Raw genomic sequence first — 230 nt, forward strand, 5'->3', positions numbered from 1 at the left:
TGTTCAATGCTTCCTATTTTGGGGGTCGTTGGGGGGCACTGTTACCCTCCTCGTGTCCACTTCGTGAGGATCTGTAAAGTGTACTAGCTATTTGCTTTATTCACGGTACTATGTCTAACGGACTGCCTCGGACAGCGGAAGGTCGGGGGTCGATCCCAGGCCGCGACAAACCGAAAGACTTTAAAATATGGTACGTCTTGTTCACTGTCTGAGGCTCGGCATTAATGGAT

The sequence above is a fragment of the Haliotis asinina genome, chromosome 1 (genome assembly GCF_037392515.1).
Source record: "Haliotis asinina isolate JCU_RB_2024 chromosome 1, JCU_Hal_asi_v2, whole genome shotgun sequence".
Lineage (NCBI taxonomy): Eukaryota > Metazoa > Mollusca > Gastropoda > Lepetellida > Haliotidae > Haliotis > Haliotis asinina.